Below are 18,494 nucleotides of genomic sequence, written 5' to 3'. Positions count from 1 at the left end.
CTGGGGAATTCCGGCAGTGTCTCTGGGAATATTCACGCTGATGGTGTCTTGCTGCTTCTGAATCCTCTCAAATCCCACCCCAGCCACATCCTGCTACCTGACCTGTCGAGGGGTCTGAGCTCGGACGCTGACCCCAGCCTTTTGCCAGTACGGTGAGCTCTGGACTCCGGGATTCAGCACCAAGACAAACAAAGCAAGCAGTCATCGTGCCCTGCCCTGTCACATCACTGCGGACTCAAAACGTTAACCTTGTTTCTCTCTCCACTCACGCTGCCAGGACCTGCTGAGTTTATGCAGCATTTTCTGTTTTTCCTTCAGATTTCCAGCATCTGCAGTATTTTGCTGCTATTGAGTCTGAAACGGGATTGGAGGAGGAATATGTACCGTCATTTTTAAGCCATTGTTGATCCACAAGTGATTTATGAGGGTCAGATTTTGGCTAACAAGGTGGATAGTTTGAGTTGGGAGATTTTCCGAGAAGCCTGACCTGCCTTGGTGTCGACTGCTCCGAATGATGAGATTTTCACTGGTGGAGTACAGGTGCAACATGGATTTGGGTTTGTTGGCCCTTGAAGCAGATGCTCGGAGGACACGGGGTGGGTGAGTGAGGAGGTGGGCTGGTGAGGAGGGCTGCCTCGCATTTGTGTGACTTTGCTCCAGACTGCAGGCTCTCCCACCCTCACCCTCCCACACCACATCGCACCATAATGGGTCGGCTCCCAAACAATGACGGGACAGAGTACAGGAATGAGATAGAGAATCTGGTGAACTGATGCGGTGACAATAATCTCTCCCTCAATGTCAACAAAACGAAGGAGATTGTCATCAACTTCAGGAAGCGTAAAGGAGAACATGCCCCTGTCTACATCAACAGGGACAAAGTAGAAAGGGTCGAGAGCTTCAGGCTTTTAGGTGTCCAGATCACCAACAACCTGTCCTGGTCTCCCCGTGCCGACACTATAGTTACGAAAGCTCACCAACACCTCTACTTTCTCAGAAGACTAAGGAAATTTGGCATGTCAGCTATGACTCTCACCAACCTTTACAGATGCACCTTAGAAAGCATTCTTCCTGGTTGTATCACAGCTTGGTATGGCTCCTGCTCTGCCCAAGACCGCAAGGAACTACAAAAGGTCATGAATGTAGCCCAATCTATCACGCAAACCAGCCTCCCATTCATTGTCTCTGTCTACACTTCCCGCTGTCTCGGCAAAGCAGCCAGCATAATTAAGGACCCCACGCACCCCGGACATTCTCTCTTCCATCGGGAAAAGATACAAAAGTCTGAGCTCACGTACCAACTGACACAAGAACAGCTTCTTCCCTGCTGCTGTCAGACTTTTGAATGGACCTACCTCGCATTAAGTCGATCTTTCTCTACACCCTAACTATGATTGTAACACTACCCTCTCCTTGCCTTCTCTATGAACGGTATGCTTTGTCTGTATAGCGCGCAAGAAACAATACTTTTCACTGTGTGTTGATACATGTGACAATAATAAATCAAATCAAAAACATCCAGCCTTCATGGCCCATCATACCCTGATGCCAAACCAATGCCAACTCATGTTCCCACCAACCCCCATGCACTATGGGCAGACCTCAGGAACCACCTCAGAGTGAAGTTATTAAACTTCAAAAAATATAATACCGCTCTTACTAAACAGGCTTGATAGTGAGGAACGCACCCATCAATGAATGTATCAAAGCTTTTTGATCTTAAGTGGTTAATCTTTTATGGAAACAAAATTCTGTTCATGCTCCTTATCCTTTAATAGTCTCTTTGAGCTATCAATCAAACTACAAACTCAGAAACCCCTGCTGAGATAGCTGGAGCTTTTGAAACGCAGCCAAGCATTCATAATTGACAGGGACATGTCAATAAATAACTCTATTGAAACTGTTGGAACAGATACCACACTAGAGTATTGCTAAAAATAAAGATATTGCAGTTCAAGCTTTTTGTCTTGTACTCAACAGAACAGATTCGCAGCAATACAAAATCTGAAGGGAACAGCAAGTTATCATAGAATCATAGAATCATAGAAACCCTACAGTACAGAGGGAGGCCATTCGGCCCATCGAGTCTACACTGACAATAATCCCACACCAGGCCCTATCCCCACAACCCCACACATTTACCCCACTAATCCCTCTAACCTACACATCCCGGGGCACTAAGGGACAATTTAGCATGGCCAATGCACCTAACCCACACATCTTTGGACTGTGGGAGGAAACCGGAGCACCCGGAGGAAACCCACGCAGACACGGGGAGAATGTGCAAACTCCACACAGACAGTGACCCAAGCCTGGAATCGAACGCAGGCCCCTGGAGCTGTGAGGCAGCAGTGCTAGCCACTGTGCTACCGTGCCACCCCACTGTGCCACCGTGCCAACTCATGTTCATGAGCTATGTTGTATGAGAAGGGAGTGCAGAAAATGCTGGAAAATCTTGGGAGGTCTAACAGCGTCTGTGGGGAGAGAATAGAACCAACGTTTCGACTTTGGATGTCTCTTTGTCAGTCAGAGCTTTGATGAAGGGCCATCCAGACTCAAAACGTTGGTTCTATTCTCTCTCTACAGACGCTGTCAGATCTCCCGAGATTTTCCAGCATTTTCTGTCTTTGTTTCAGATTCCAGCATCCGCAGTAATTTGCTTTTATTCTGCTGTGCAGTTAGTGATCCCTGCCTGTACTTTGCAAATGGCCTCCAGCTGATTATATCCACCTTGGGCTTTGTCTGTTTAGTTTTATTGGATGTCGCCCTCTCTCTGTCTCTCTGTCTCTCTCTCTCTCTCACCCCTGGGCCAATCAGACATTGCATGAAGACCAACTCCGTAAACCTGAGCACTTCAATCCAAGCTGACATTCCCAGCGCGGTTTGAGGGAATGTTGCACTGTCTTTGAAGATCTGCTCTCTCTGGTAAAAATTCCCAAAGGAAAGCAGGGGATTTATCCCCAGTGTCCTGGCCTCAATCAGCATCTTTACAAGTCGGTGATTTGGCCATTATCACATTGCTGTCTATTTTTCAATCTTGCTGCCCTGTTTCCCACATTTCCACAGCGACAACAATTCAAAAAGATACTTCACAACCTGTGAAGCATTGTGGGACACCCGGACGTGGTGAAAAACAGAAGCTTGTTCTTCATTAATCTATTGGAAATGGATTAAACAAAATGAAGCTTGAATATCGGAGTTTCCAAACAGTGCACAAGGTTGTGTCTCTTGCTAGACGAAGACAAAGACTCGTCACTGTGGAATTTTCCCAATGATGGTAATAGTGACAGGAGCCTTGTTTTCAGCTGTTTATTGCGTGAATTCTCAAGGTCCCAGGAGCAGTTGGGTAACGTGCCAATGGCCTGTGTTTGTGCATTGGTAAATAGCACTGATTCCATCTACAGCAACTCCACATCTGTCAGAGTTCAGGTTTTCAATTTCTGTCCCTCTCGTAAATTCCAAGGATTAGATTTATCTTTTAACTCAGGCTGGGGTTGTGGGTATCACTTTGATTTGATTTGATTTGATTTGATTTATTATTGTCACATGTATTAACATACAGTGAAAAATATTGTTTTTTGCGCGCTGTACAGACAAAGCATACCGTTCATAGAGAAGGAAACGAGAGAGTGCAGAATGTAGTGTTACAGTCATAGCTAGGGTGAAGAGAGAGATCAACTTAATGCAAGGTAAGTCCATTCAAAAGTCTGACAGCAGCAGGGAAGAAGCTGTTCTCGAGTTGGTTGGTACGTGGCCTCAGACTTTTGTATCTTTTTCTCGACGGGAGAAGGTGGAAGAGAGAATGTCCGGGGTACGTGGGATCCTTAATTATGCTGGCTGCTTTGCCGAGACAGCGGGAAGTGTAAACAGAGTCAATGGATGGGAGGCTGGTGTGTGTGATGGATTGGGCTACATTCACAACTTTTTGTAGTTCCTTGCGGTCTTGGGCAGAGCAGGAGCCATACCAAGCTGTGATACAACCAGAAAGAATGCTTTCTATGGTGCATTTGTAAAAGTTAGTGAGAGTCGCAGCGGACATGCCAAATTTCCTTAGTCTTCTGAGAAAGTAGAGGCGTTGGTGGGCTTTCATAACTATAATGTCGGCACTTGGACAGGTTGTTGGTGATCTGGACACCTAAAAACTTGAAGCTCTCGACCCTTTCTACTTCATCACTGGCAACGTTGGCATTCATGACTCATCGTTTGTTAACCCTAAGCTTTGAGAATACCAATGTCATCCCTCAATCTCTTCACTTTTCGCAAAGCAAATCCATTTCTGCCATGAATATCTTTCCAATTATCAATATTTTTCTTTCTGAACTGGAGCTCAAACATCCCAATCATCTGACTCGGGTGAGAACCTGAATGAAACAGGCGCAATGTGTCCACCTGAGCATTCTGACTGCAAAGAACAGGACCCTGTTTATTAATATGTGTAACTTCTCACATGTGTAAGTGCGCCACATTGCAAGCCCAACTAAACAAAATAGCTGACAGTAATTCTCTGGTTCATTCCCCCAGGCAATGCCTTGACCAATCAGAGCCAACCTGCCTGGTTTGAATTTGAACAAAACTTGGCAGTTAACTGTCAGTCATCAGTTAACTAATGCGTTCTCCATGTAACACCTCTGCCAACCACAGTCCACTTGCCAAACAACTACAAACAGTTGTGAATGAAGCCCAATCCATCACTCAAACCAGCCTCCCATCCATTGACTCTGTCTACACTTCCCGCTGCCTCGGCAAAGCAGCCAGCGTAATTAAGGACCTCACGCACCCCGGACATTCTCTCTTCCACCTTTTTCCTTCGGGAAAAAGATACAAAAGTCTGAGGTCGTGTACCAACCGACTCAAGAACACCTTCTTCCCTGCTGCTGTCAGACTTTTGAATGGACCTACCTTGCATTAAGTTGATCTTTCTCTACACCCTAGCTATGACTGTAACACTACATTCGGCACTCTCTCGTTTCCTTCTCTATGAACGGTATGCTTTGTCTGTATAGCGCGCAAGAAACAATACTTTTCACTGTATACTAATACAAGTAAAATAAAGTTTATATATTAGTCACAAGTAAGGCTGACATTAACACTGCAATGAAGTTACTGTGAAATTCCCCTAGTCGCCACACTCCGGCACCTATTTGGGTCAATGCACCTAACCAGCACGTCTTTCAGACTGTGGGAGGGAACCAGAGCACCTGGAGGAAACCCACACAGACACAGGGAGAACGTGCAAACTCCGCATAGACAGTGACCCAAGCCGGGAATTGAACCCGGGTCCCTGGTGCTGTGAAGCAGCAGTGCTAACCACTGTGCCACTGTGCTGTTCCATGTGACAAAATCAAATCAAATCAATCAGCACCCGTTGTTGTTCCTTTACATTTGATATTTTTGCAATTGTCCTGATGAGTGCGAAATGAAAAACTTTGACAACATGTGTCTTTTTCAGCAATACTCCAGCTCTATGCTACCAAACAACTAATAGTAAACTTTCATAGAAGCATTATCAAACAAAATTTGGTATAGTCACAAAAAGAGGTATTAAGATAGGTGATAAAGCTTTGGTGAAAGGGGTAGACTCTAAGGAGCATCTTAAAGGAGGAATGAACTGGTGAGATAGGGAAAGGATTAGGGAGGGGGTTCAGAGTTTGGGTCCCAGGCAGCTGATGGCAGTGATAGAAATCAGTTATGGACAAAGTGCCAGAATGGAAGGAATGCGTACGACGTGGAGACGGCGGCACTGGAGAAGATCATCGAGACTGGAAGGGTTAAAAAGACTCAATCCAATTTCCAAAATCAAAGCAAGGCCCCCATAGCAGCGAAGATGAATCAGGAGGTGAGAGTGAATTATATTTTTAATTGGTTTGTTGGGTTAATCATTAATTTACCACAAACAGGGAACATCTCCCAGATAAATTATTCTTCGCAGGAACAGCTGTGTCTTTAACAGTCAAAGGCGTTAATCCAGTTTTATACAGAAGTGAGAATTCTCACATTTAACATTCCGCCTATTCCAGATGTTCAGGCATCTTCTCTCAGAGCTCCGATTTCAGAAGCTGCATCCACAACAACGAACTGTCGCTTAGACCACGCAGTGACATCACAAACCCCTGTCCTACACAGCAGGGTAATATATCCCCTCGCAACTTCACAAAGCATGGCCAAAACATATTGCAGCCAGGCATTGGAGCAAGCCCCCCGACCCTCCCCCCTCCAAAATAACACGGCACCATCTTATATTCACACAAGAGGACAACCAGGGCTCCCAGTAACATCTCACTTCTCACAGTGCGGCACTCCCTCAGTACTGGCCGTCTGACAGTGCGGCACTCCCTCAGTACTGGCCGTCTGACAGTGCGGCACTCCCTCAGTACTGGCCGTCTGACAGTGCGGCACTCCCTCAGTACTGACCCTCTGACAGTGCAACACTCCCTCAGCACCGACCCTCTGACAGTGCGGCACTCCCTCAGTACTGACCCTCTGACAGTGCAGCACTCCCTCAGTACTGACCCTCTGACAGTGTGGCACTCCCTCAGCACTGACCCTCTGACGGTGCAGCACTCCCTCAGTACTGACCCTCTGACAGTGCGGCACTCCCTCAGCACCAACCCTCTGACAGTGCGGCACTCCCTCAGTACTGACCCTCTGACAGTGCGGCACTCCCTCAGCACTGACCCTCTGACAGTGCAGCATTCCCTCAGTACTGACCCTCTGACAGTGCGGCACTCCCTCAGTACTGACCCTCTGACAGTGCGGCACTCCCTCAGCACTGACCCTCTGACAGTGCGGCACTCCCTCAGTACTGACCCTCTGACAGTGCGGCACTCCCTCAGCACTGACCCTCTGACAATGCAGCATTCCCTCAGTACTGACCCTCTGACAGTGCGGCACTCCCTCAGTACTGACTCTCTGACAGTGCGGCACTCCCTCAGCACTGACCCTCTGACAGTGCAGCATTCCCTCAGTACTGACCCTCTGACAGTGCGGCACTCCCTCAGTACTGACTCTCTGACAGTGCGGCGCTCCCTCAGCACTGACCCTCTGACAGTGCAGCATTCCCTCAGTACTGACCCTCTGACAGTGCGGCACTCCCTCAGTACTGACCCTCTGACAGTGCGGCACTCCCTCAGCACTGACCCTCTGACAGTGCAGCATTCCCTCAGTACTGACCCTCTGACAGTGCGGCACTCCCTCAGCACTGACCCTCTGACAGTGCGGCACTCCCTCAGCACTGACCCTCTGACAGTGCAGCATTCCCTCAGTACTGACCCTCTGACAGTGCGGCACTCCCTCAGTACTGACTCTCTGACAGTGCAGCACTCCCTCAGCACTGACCCTCTGACAGTGCGGCACTCCCTCAGCACCGACCCTCTGACAGTGCAGCACTCCCTCAGACTCGATATAGAGGAGACCACATTGGGAGCAGCGAATGCAATAGACCAAATTGAAAGAGGTGCCAGTGGAACGCAGCATAACTTGGAATGAATGTTTTGGATCTTGAATGGTGAACATGGAAGAGGTAAAGGGGCAGGTGTGACAGGTGTTATTTCGGAGAGACCAAGCGTAGACTGGGTGATCGCTTTGCTGAGCACCTTCGGTCTGTGCGCAATCTGGACCCTGGCCTTCCGGCTGCTTGCCATTTTAACACACGATCCTGCTCCCATGCCCACATGTCTGTCCTTGGCTTCCTGTGATGTTCCAGTGAAGCTCAACACAAACTGGAGGAACAGCATCTCACCTTCCGGCGAGGCAGATTACAGCCTTCCGGTCTCAACATCAAATTCAGCAACTTCCGATGATTGGCTCTTTGTTTCCATTCTATTTTATTTAATTTTTTACTGTTTGCTACCTTTTATTTCTTTATTGTCTTTCTTTATATTTCTCCCCCCAACTCTTTCCCCCTGTCTTATCCCCTCTTTCCTTACCTTTTCTCCCACTGTGCTTCCCCTTCCCCTCTTTTTCTCCATTTTTTCTCTCTCCTGCCCATCTCCCCCCTCCCCCCACATCTTCATCTGTCACAGTTTACCCTCTGATTTCAGCTTCTCTGCCGTTTGGCCATTCACACCTTCTATTCTCTCTCTGGGCTGCCATTAGCAGCCTTTCCCCTGGTTTCTGTGGCTATGACTCATCTTTCATTCCCTCACCCTGCAGTATAAATATCTCCCACTTTCTATGCCTTTTAGCTTTGACAAAGAGTCATCTGGACTCGAAACGTCAGCTCTTTTCTCTCCTTACAGATGCTGCCAGACCCGCTGAGATTTTCCAGCATTTTCTCTCTTGACTTCACCATCCAGGACAAAGCAGCGGACTTGATTGACATCCCTGCATCACCAGTGTATCGCAGTAGTAAGCAAAGTGACAGTGGTTAGCATTGCTGCCTCACAGTGCCAGGGACTTGGGTTCGATTCCCGGCTCGGGAGACTAGGCGAAGTCTGCACGTTCTCCCCGTGTCTGCATGGGTTTCCTCCCACAGCCCAAAGATGTGCAGGTGGAGTGACCATGCTAAATTGCCCCTTAATGTCCCAAGATGTGTAGGTTAGGGGAACTAGTGGGATAAATATGTGGGGTCACAGGGATAGGGCCTGGGTATGATGCTCTGTCATTCGTGCGGACTTGATGGGCAGAATGGCTTCCTGCTGCACTGTAGGGATTCTGTGATTGGGGCCGCAGTTTACCATCTATAAGATACATTGCTGCATCATCAATAGCACCTTATAAACCCACGACCTCTACCATCTAGAAGGACAGGAGCAGCAGATACCTGGGAACACCACCAACTGGAGGTTCCTCTCCGAGCCACTCACCATTCTGACTTGGGAAGTAGTCCCACAACACCAGGTTAAAGTCGAACAGGTTTATTTGGTAACATGAGCTTTCGGCACTCACCTGAGTAGCAGTATTAGTTAGAGAGCATATTACAGCGGTGCAGAGGGAGGACAATTCAGAGGGGTCGTGTAACGAGTCACTCTGGGTGGAGCTTAGAAACAGGAAGGGCGCAGTCACTATGTTGGGGGTATACTACAGGCCCCCCAACAGCCCAAGGGAAGTGGAAGAACGGATATGTCAGGAGATACTGGATAGGTGCAAGAAAAATAGGGCTGTTGTAGTGGGAGACTTCAATTTCCCTGATATAGACTGGAAAGCGCAGAGAGCTGGGACTCTGAATGGGGAGGAATTTGTAAAATGCGTACAGGAGGGTTCTTTGGAACAATATGTAGATAGCCCGACTAGAGAGGGGGCTATACTGGACCTAGTACTGGGGAATGAGCCCGGTCAGGTCTTCAAAGTTTCGGTAGGGGAACATGTGGCAAATAGTGACCACAATTCTGTTAGCTTTAGGATAGTGATGGAAAAGGATGAGTGGTGTCCCAAGGGTAAGGTGTTGGACTGCGGGAAGGCTAACTTTAGTGGGATTAGGCAGAAATTGGCAGCTCTTGATTGGGAGAGGCTGTTTGAGGGTAAATCCACATCTGGCATGTGGGAGTCTTTTAAGGAACAGTTGTTAGGGCTGCAGGACAGGCATGTGCCTGTAAAAAAGAAGGATAGGAAGGGTAGGATTCGAGAACCGTGGATAACCAGGGAAATTGAGGGACTGGTCAAAAAGAAAAGAGAGGCGTATGTTAGGTCCAGGCAGCTAAAAACGGAGGGAGCTCTGGAGGAGTAGGAAAGAACTCAAACGGGGAATTAGAAGGGCAAAAAGGGGTCACGAAATGTCCTTGGCAGACAGGATTAAGGAGAATCCCAAGGCATTTTATTCATACGTTAGGAGCAAAAGGGTTGTCAGGGAAAAAATCGGACCTTTCAGGGACAAAAGTGGGGAATTATGCTTGGCAAAGAAGTAGGGGAGATCCTAAATGAATACTTTGCGTCGGTATTCACAAAGGAGAGGGATGTGTTGACTGGGAGTGTCTCGGAGGGGAGTGTTGAACCATTGGAGAAAATCTCCATTACAAGGGAGGAAGTGTTAGGTTTGTTAGAGAATATAAAGACTGACAAATCCCCAGGGCCTGATGGAATCTATCCAAGGCTGCTCAGGGAGACGAGAAATGAAATCACTGGGCCTCTGACGCAAATCTTTGTCTCGTCACTGGACGCAGGTGAGGTCCTAGAGGATTGGAGGATAGCTAATGTGGTCCCGTTATTTAAGAAGGGTAGGAAGGATAACCCGGGTAATTATAGGCCGGTGAGCTTGACGTCCGTGGTGGGGAAGTTGTTGGAGAAGATTCTTAGAGATAGGATGTATGCGCATTTAGAAAGGAATAAACTCATTAACGATAGTCAGCATGGTTTTGTGAGAGGGAGGTCATGCCTCACTAACCTGGTGGAGTTTTTTGAAGATGTGACCAGAATGGTTGACGAGGGAAAGGCCGTGGATGTCGTCTATATGGACTTTAGTAAAGCGTTTGATAAAGTCCCACATGGTAGGTTGTGCAAAAGGTTGGGTCTCATGGGATAAAGGGGGAGGTGGCTAGATGGGTGGAGAACTGGCTTGGTCACAGAAGACAGAGGGTGGTAGTGGAAGGGTCTTTTTCCGGCTGGAGGCCTGTGACTAGTGGTGTTCCGCAGGGCTCTGTATTGGGACCTCTACTGTTTGTGATTTATATAAACGATCTGGAAGAAGGTGTAACTGGGGTGATCAGTAAGTTTGCGGACAACACAAAATTGGCAGGACTTGCAGATAGTGAGGAGCATTGTCAGAAGCTACAGAAGGATATAGATAGGCTGGAAATTTGGGCAAGGAAATGGCAGATGGAGTTCAATCCTGATAAATGCGAAGTGATGCATTTTGATAGAAATAATGTAGGGAGGAGCTATACGATAAATGGCAGAACCATAAAGGGTGTAGATACGCAGAGGGACCTGGGTGTGCAAGTCCACAGATCCTTGAAGGTGACGTCACAGGTGGAGAAGGTGGTGAAGAAGGCATATGGCATCCTTGCCTTTATAGGACGGGGCATAGAGTATAAAAGTTGGGGTCTGATGTTGCAGTTGTATAGAACGTTGGTTCGGCCGCATTTGGAATACTGCGTCCAGTTCTGGTCGCAACACTACCAGAAGGACGTGGAGGCTTTGGAGAGAGTACAGAGGAGGTTTACCAGGATGTTGCCTGGTATGGAGGGGCTTAGTTATGAGGAGAGATTGGGTAAACTGGGGCTGTTCTCCCTGGAAAGACAGAGGATGAGGGGAGACTTAATAGAGGTGTATAAAATTATGAAAGGCATAGATAGGGTGAACGGTGGGAAACTTTTCCCCGGGTCGGTGGTGACGTTCACGAGGGGTCATAGGTTCAAGGTGAGGGTGGGGAGGTTTAACACAGATATCAGAAGGACATATTTTACACAGAGGGTGGTGGGGGCCTGGAATGCGCTGCCAGGCAAGGTGGTGGAGGCGGACACATTGGGAACGTTTAAGACTTATCTGGATAGCCATATGAACGGAGTGGGAATGGAGGGATACAAAAGAATGGTCTAGTTTGGACCAGGGAGCGGCACGGGCTTGGAGGGCCGAAGGGCCTGTTCCTGTGCTGTATTGTTCTTTGTTCTTTGTTGTTCTTTGATGAAGGAGCAGCGCTCTGAAAGTTCATGCTACCAAATAAACCTGTTGAACTTTAACCTGGTGTTGTGAGACTACTTACCGTGCCCACCCCAGTCCAACGCCGGCAACTCAACATCATGGCTACCATCAACATCCTGACTTGGAAATATATCGCTGTTCCTTCACTGTTGCTGGGTCAAAATCCAGGAACTCCCACTCTAACAGCACTGTGGGTGTACCTACACAACATGAAAAGCAGCGGTCCAAGAAGGCAGCTCACCACCACCTTCTCAAGGGGCAATTAGGGATGGAGAATGAATGCAATGCCCACAACCCCTGAACAAATAAATATTAAAAGGTAGTGCTGTGGAACAGGTAGAAGAAGAGAGAGAAGATCCCAAGAAGTGAGACGAGAGGACATCCCAAAGCATCTTGCAGACAAATGAAGCCCCTCAAACTACACCAAGATATGGTCAATAACCCAATTGCTTTGTGTGGAAGTTTGCTGTGTGGAAATTGGCTGCCTGCATTGCAACACCCACAACTCTCCAAACCATCCTCATTGATTTGATTTGATTTATTATCGTCACATAGAAACATAGAAGAAACATAGAAAAACTAGAGCACAAAACAGGCCCTTCGGCCCCACAAGTTGTGCCGAACATATCCCTACCTTTTAGGCCTACCTATAATCCTCCATCCTATTAAGTCCCATGTACTCCTCCAGGAGTCTCTTAAAAGACCCTATTGAGTTTGCCTCCACCACCACTGACGGCAGCCGATTCCACTCGCCCACCACCCTCTGTGTGAAAAACCTCCCCCGAACATTTCCCCTGTACCTACCCCCCAGCACCTTAAACCTGTGTCCTCTCGTAGCAGCCATTTCCACACTGGGAAACAGCCACTGAGAGTCCACCCAATCTATGCCTCTCAACATCTTATATACCTCTATTAGGTCTCCTCTCATCCTATGTCTCTCCAAGGAGAAAAGACCGAGCTCTCTCAACCTATCCTCATAAGGCATGCCACTCAATTCAGGCAACATCCTTGTAAATCTCCTCTGCACCCTTTCAATCTTTTCCACATCCTTCCTGTAATGAGGCGACCAGAACTGAGCACAGTACTCCAAGTGGGGTCTGACGAGGGTCTTATATAGCTGCATCATTATCCCCGGACTCCTAAACTCAATCCCTCGATTGATAAAGGCCAGCACACCATACGCCTTCTTAACCACCTCCTCCACCTGCGGGGCCGATTTTAGAGTCCTATGGACCTGGACCCCAAAGTCCTTCTGATCCTCTACCGTACTAAGAGTCTTTCCCTTTATATTGTACTCCTTCATCCCATTTGACCTGCCAAAATGGACCACTACGCATTTATCTGGGTTGAAGTCCATCTGCCACTTGTCCGCCCAGTCTTGCATCCTATCTATGTCCCTCTGTAACTTCTGACATCCCTCCAGACTATCCACAACCCCACCAACCTTCGTGTCATCGGCAAACTTACCAACCCATCCCTCCACTTCCTCATCCAGATCATTTATGAAAATGACAAACAGCAAGGGTCCCAGAACAGATCCCTGGGGCACACCACTGGTGACTGACCTCCATTTAGAAAAAGACCCATCTATACCCACTCTCTGCCTCCTTTGGGCAAGCCAGTTCTGGATCCACAGGGCAGCAGCCCCTTGGATCCCATGCCCTCTCACTTTTTCTAGAAGCCTTGCATGGGGGACCTTATCGAACGCCTTGCTAAAATCCATATAAACCACATCTACCGCTTTCCCTTCGTCAATGTGTTTAGTCACATTTTCGAAGAACTCCACCAGGCTCGTAAGGCACGATCTGCCTTTGACAAAGCATGTATTAACATACAGTGAAAAGTATTGTTTCTTGCACGCTATACAAAGCATACCGTTCATAGAGAAAGAACATAAGAACTAGGAGCAGGAGTAGGCCATCTGGCCCCTCGAGCCTGCTCCGCCATTCAATAAAATCATGGCTGATCTTTTTGTGGACTCAGCTCCACTTTCCCGCCCGCTCACCATAACCCTTAATTCCTTTACTGTTTAAAAATTCATCTATCCTTGCCTTTCCTTTCTTTCTCCCCTACATAGGGGAGAAGGAAAGGAAAGGGTGCAGAATGTGGTATTACAGTCATAGCTAGGATGCAGAGAAAGATCAACTTAATATATGGTAGGTCCATTCAAAAGTCTGACAGCAGCAGGGAAGAAGCTGTTCTTGAGTCGGTCGGTCTGTGACCTTAGACACTGGCTAGAAAGCGCTTTGGGATGTCGTGAATAGCACTGTAGAAATGTAGTCATTCTTCCTTATTCTGACAGCAATATTGTTCTGAGGTCCCAGGATTGTGTTGGATGAATCAAACTCTGCCAGGGCAATGAGCACCAGACATCATCACAATGATTCTGGGCTACAGGAAACAAACATTGGTTGTCTCTTGTTCTTGGTAAGCTGCCCATTCTGGGCAATGGCCACATGTGGGCATTGGGCGTGGCTGGGCTGTCTTTTTGTGGGTCACGTGTTGGCTGCAGGAAGAGGTGTTGGAGGACAGTCATAACTGAGGGACATCCTACCTCGGCCAAGGTAATAGTTGCAGGCATGGAGAAGAGGAACAGGGATTTGCACAGACAACAGCTGCAACCTCAGAACACAAATTACTAACAAGGTTGGTTAGCTGAAGATCAGTCAAAAGATCAAACGCTGCTTATCGAAGTGTTGCGCAAATCCAACCTCTGACACTCTGACCTATGGAAATTTGACTCCATTTTTTCTTCAACTGAACTTCACAGTACTTTCACTGGTGTTACCATAGTGACCCACGAAACCCATTAAATGTGAACTGTGAAGGCCAGCAAAACCTGAACTGCTTATAGCAGATTAATCTTTAACTTGCTAATCTTATCTCCCCGTGTGTTACACGTGTTGACAACAACAGCATGTCTCATTCAAATGCGTTAGTTCATATGTGCGTGTGTGTGTGTGTGATTGGGTGTGTATGTGTGTGAGTGTTGAACTGTGTGGAGGTTGGCATGTTTATGAATGAGTGAGTGAATGAGGACAGTGAAGAGGGAGCTTTACTCTGTATCGAACCCCGTGCTGTACCTGTCCTGGGAGTGTTTGATGGGGACAGTGTAGAGGGAGCTTTACTCTGTGTCTAACCCCGTGCTGTACCTGTCCTGGGAGTGTTTGATGGGGACAGTGTAGAGGGAGCTTTACTCTGTATCTAACCCCGTGCTGTACCTGTCCTGGGAGTGTTTGATGGGGACAGTGTAGAGGGAGCATTACTCTGTATCTACCCTGTGCTGTACCTGTCCTGGGAGTGTTTGATGGGGACAGTGTAGAGGGAGCATTACTCTGTATCTACCCTGTGCTGTACCTGTCCTGGGAGTGTTTGATGGGGACAGTGTAGAGGGAGCATTACTCTGTATCTAACCCTGTGCTGTACCTATCCTGGGAGTGTTTGATGGGGACAGTGTAGAGGGAGCTTTACTCTGTATCGAACTCCACGCTGTACCTGTCCTGGGAGTGTTTGATGGGGAAAGTGTAGAGGGAGCTTTACTCTGTATCTAACCCCGTGCTGTACCTGTCCTGGGAGTGTTTGATGGGGACAGTGTAGAGGGAGCTTTACTCTGTATCTAACCCTGTGCTGTACCTGTCCTGGGAGTGTTTGATGGGGGACAGTGCAGAGGGAGCGTTACTCTGTATCTAACCCCGTGCTGTACCTGTCCTGGGAGTGTTTGATGGGGACAGTGTAGAAGGAGCTTTACTCTGTATCTAACCCCGTGCTGTACCTGTCCTGGGAGTGTTTGATGGGGACAGTGTAGAGGGAGCTTTACTCTGTATCTAACCCCATGCTGTACCTGTCCTGGGAGTGTTTGATGGGGGACAGTGTAGAGGGAGCTTTGCTCTGTATCTAACCCCATGCTGTACCTGTCCTGGGAGTGTTTGATGGGGGCAGTGTAGAGGGAGCTTTACTCTGTATCTAACCCCGTGCTGTACCTGTCCTGGGAGTGTTTGATGGGGGCAGTGTAGAGGGAGCTTTACTCTGTATCTAACCCCGTGCTGTACCTGTCCTGGGAGTGTTTGATGGGGACAGTGTCGAGCGAAAGTTAGAAATATCCTTAATTGTAAAGGGTTAACATCAGATGGTTAATGTATTCATGGTGTTGATGTTCTAATGATGACGATAGGTCTGGGACGTGGAGTGTTTCATTGCCCCAATGTGCAAATACTTGCTGCTAATTAAAAAATAATGGTTTTGAGAAACTCCAGAGTTTGGGAGTGGAGATAATCCTGAAATTCCCATCTTCACCCCAACCACAAAACAAAACCTCAGTTCGTGCATTCTATCCGGACCTGGGTGGTGTATTTACCTTGAGCTTGAGGTTCCTGTCCATGACAAGAACCTGTCAGTGGGTGAATTCACATATCTCGGCAGCACTCTCTCCCTCTCTCTCTAGTTCTCTAGTCAGGTGAGACGAAGGAGCAGCGCTCCGAAAGCTAGTGGCTTTTGCTACCAAATAAACCTGTTGGACTTTAACCTGGTGTTGTGAGACGTCTTACTCTGTTTACCCCAGTCCAACTCCACATTGATGATGAGACACATGCAAGAATTGCCAAAGCAAGTGTAGCCATTGACAGACTTCAAACATCAGGCTGGGAATGAAGCAGACTAAGTCTGGGCACAAAACTGAGTCTATAGAGTAACAGTGCTGCCCACCCTGCTCACCATGTGTGAGACTGGGACTGTACAGCGTCATGGCAAGAAACTCAAACACTGTCCCTGCAGCTCCTTCAGAAGTTTCTGAAGATCAGATAGCAGAAGGAAAATCGCAGACACTGAGGGGCTGTCGCGAGCCGTAATAACGAACATCCAGACCACACTGAGACAGTCACACTGGGCTGACCTGGTGCGAATAGCCGGCACTCACTCACCACAGTGACTCTGGAGATTTTGAATTGTGCTGTGCTCGAATGATCCTGAAACTCGGTTTGTTCTCACTGGAATGACGGAGGTTGAGGGCTGACCTGATAGAGGTTTACAAGATTATGAAGGGCTTGGACAGAATGGATAGTCAGATGCTCTTCCCTAGGGAAGAAAAGTCAAGTACTAGGGGACATGGGTTTAAGGTGCGTGGGGAAAAGTTTAGAGGAGATGTGTGAGGCAAGTTTTTTTACACAGGATGGTGAATGTCTGGAATGCGCTGCCCGGGGAGGTGGTGGGAGCAGGAATGAGAGCGGCATTTAAGGGGCAACTAGACAAATACATGAATAGGATGGAAATGGAAGGATACGGACTCCATAAGTGCATACAGTTTTACCTTAGGCAGGCATCATGGTCGGTGCAGGCTTGGAGGGCCGAAGGGCCTGCTCCTGTGCTGTACTTTGTCCTTTGTTACACAGGCACACTGAAAGCTTCATTTGGGAGTTTTGAGATGGACTTTGTTGGGGGCGATTCTCCCATCTCGATGCGCTAATGCTTTAGCACGGCGGGCCAGGAGAATCGCGTGTGGGCCGATTCGCAGGATTCCTGACACGCGCGCATCTCCGAGTGCTGGATATCCGGTGTGGTCGGAACCACACTGGAAACTGGCGGCACCAGCAGGTAAGTAATTTAATCTGATTTTAAAGTTATTTTAATATCATTATTGAGTCCGGGACGGAATTCCCCCGGCTCGCGAGACTCTCCCACCCTCGCCAGGAGCTTCACTCCGCGAGGTTCAGACTAGCTCCCCACTTTTGGGGAACTAGCGGGGGACTTCGCTGGAGTGAGCGCGGCAATCGGGGCATCCCAGAGGGTCGGGTGGTGGAGGGGTGATGCACCTTGAATATGGACACCCTGGCGGTGCCAGCCTATGCCCCCTGGTACTGCCCAAGGGGAAAAGTGCACGGGCCCAGGGGGCACCTTGGCACTATCCACTGGGCATCAGTCAGTGCCAAAGGGGTGGGGCCCAGAGGGTGGAGCCTCGGGGCGGGGCTTAGGGCAATCGGTGGGAGTGGGCGGGGTCCCGCTGCCCCCTGCATAGAGATCAGTAGGGACTGGAGGGAGGCCAGTGATTGGGACGGGCTGGAGGGAGGGGAAGTGGTCTGCCCGGAGTGGCCGGGGGGGGGGGGGTCTGCTCCGCTGGGGGGTGCGGGGGTCTGCCGGGATGGGTGGGGATGGGGGAGATGGTCACTGCTGGGGGGGCTGGAGATCGGGGTGCTCCGGGATGGGAGGAGGGGGGGTCAGGGCTGGCCCGGGAATGCTCATGCGGGCCGCGATCGGGCCCTGGGGGTGTCAGGAGGGGCAGCAGTGCCGGGATCCTGGGCTGGCTCGTGATCGAGCTGCTCAGCAAAGTGCAGGCTGACAGTTCGGGGCCACTGCGCATGCACAGAGTTCCGGAACTGTCCGACTCTGGCGTGAATAGGCCCCGCCCCCCCGAGCCTTTAATGATAGTCACGATTGTGACCTTTGCATTGCACAGAGTGTGGGAGATTCGAGTCTGAACTCCCACTGAGAAAACAATCCTGAATTACACCAGTTTTCTCGCGAATTCAGAACTATTTTGGGAGAATCGCCCCGTATCCCGGGAGAGGCGTGTCCAGGAATGCTGCCCCAGTGCAGCCAAATCAAAAGCTGGTGCGGCCTCCGGTGACAGCAAACACAAATCAGGCAGGGAATAAAACACAAGAAGAGCAAATACCAAGTTGGTAACTCATCCAAAACTCGATTCCAGCTCGGGTTACTGTCTGGGCCCAATTTTACCAAAACCTCGCGCCCTTTTTCGGGTGTGAAATCGCAGTAAAGTTGGGCGTCGGGCCTATACCGCGATCTGCACCCGATTCCGAGCAGATCACGGCTTTACCAACACCCGATTCAGGCGTGGGTCTGGACCCGCGCTCGAATCGAGCGGCCCGACGATTTAAATGCATTAGCATTCATTTAAATCGACTTAATGA

Source organism: Mustelus asterias, chromosome 3 (genome assembly GCF_964213995.1).
Source record: "Mustelus asterias chromosome 3, sMusAst1.hap1.1, whole genome shotgun sequence".
NCBI classification, from domain to species: domain Eukaryota; kingdom Metazoa; phylum Chordata; class Chondrichthyes; order Carcharhiniformes; family Triakidae; genus Mustelus; species Mustelus asterias.
Note: the sequence above shows the minus strand (reverse complement) of the source record.